Source organism: Felis catus, chromosome B3, assembly GCF_018350175.1.
Source record: "Felis catus isolate Fca126 chromosome B3, F.catus_Fca126_mat1.0, whole genome shotgun sequence".
Classification (NCBI taxonomy): domain Eukaryota; kingdom Metazoa; phylum Chordata; class Mammalia; order Carnivora; family Felidae; genus Felis; species Felis catus.
The window spans coordinates 129935953-129937461 of record NC_058373.1 but is presented as its reverse complement, the minus strand read 5'-3'; positions in this window follow the sequence as shown (position 1 = coordinate 129937461).

The following is a 1509-nucleotide window of genomic DNA, read 5'->3' as shown; positions in this document are numbered from 1 at the left end:
AAAAATCATTTAAAATAGTGATTATTTCTTAAGAAAAGTCACCAACATATCTTAGAATATTGTTACAATATATCTTACTTTTAAAACTAAAGTCTATATTTACCTGCCCGATTATTTCAATAATCATGACTTTATATGAATCCCATTTCTTTAACACTTATGGCCATTTACTTGGTTATGCCACTGATAAACCTAATAATTTGTTAGTAAGGAAGAGCATATCTTACACCAACAGAGCAACAACAGAAGAAACTAATAAGTAACACACTTCTCCTATTTTTCTTTTTCATGATCTAGGAAACAGAGCTTATAGGGAATTATCTGGTGTTGCCTTCCTGCTGTGTAATTTTGAGTCCCTCTTAATAGACTCTAAAATATCACTGAAGCACCCTGTGCAGGAGATTCAAACTATTAAGGCAGGTAACGCTTCATTTTCCACCAGCTCTTGTTGAAGAGAGGTCATTGAAAGAAAAAAAAAAAAAAAAAAAGGAGGAAGCTCCATCTTCCACAATGTAGTTAACATTTGACATTAAGTGAAAAATATCCATTCCTTTCCTATCCGGAGCATAGTGAATGACGTCAATAATGCAGCAAATGCAAACTATCATCCAGAAAACTTGTCTAGAGCTCTCCATGGCTACCCTTTGTGTGGGAGAAACTGGAAAGGAACTGGGTATACCAGTGAGAGCCTCCAAATGCTCACCTTAAGTTTACCCCTGTCCCCTGGGACATTCGGGTTTGTCTGGAAATATCATGAAGGCCTGGATCTCTTGTGAGAATTTTCAGCACTTCAGGCTCCAGTCTCAGCTGGAAATCCTATGAGCAAGGTCTTTCATGTGGTGTTTGAACATTTTTCACTCCAGACTCTGAAAGAAATGGAAATAAACCTTGCCTATGTTTATTAAAGCCCTAGAAGGGAGGTTGAATTTCAAGACTCCTCGTTCAGAATGGTGAAAGTTCAGTTTGGGAGTGAAAAGAAATAATAAAAATTATTCTCGCCCTACCTGAGTTCTTCTTCAAGCTGACCTCCTCATTCCTAACGGGGATCCGTGATGCTGGCAGCATGATATTTGTGCGAGTGATTATTTTTCCATGATTATTTTCTTTACATTTATTCATATTCTTCATGACAGGCCACGACAGCTTTTAGGAGACATAGAATCCTCCTAACAGTAGCTCTTGTTTATAAGCAGATCATATCCACCTGCAAATTACTGTATTCCGGGGCATTTTCAAAATCACATTGTCATTTCAAGTACATAAATGCAACTAAATATTACAGTATTATGCACTGGGACACCATAATAAGAGCCAGCTCTTATTCCCAGTATGAGCTTTAACTTCTTAACTTGGCACATGTTTAAAGTTTAAAGTACTTTCATCTACATTATATTCATTCAAAGTTGCAGAATGAATTATTTTTATTTATTTGTAAGACAACAGAAATTTTTATTTTTTATTTTATTTTTTATTTTCTTTGTAGAATTCAGTGATTTATTCTTTACATAA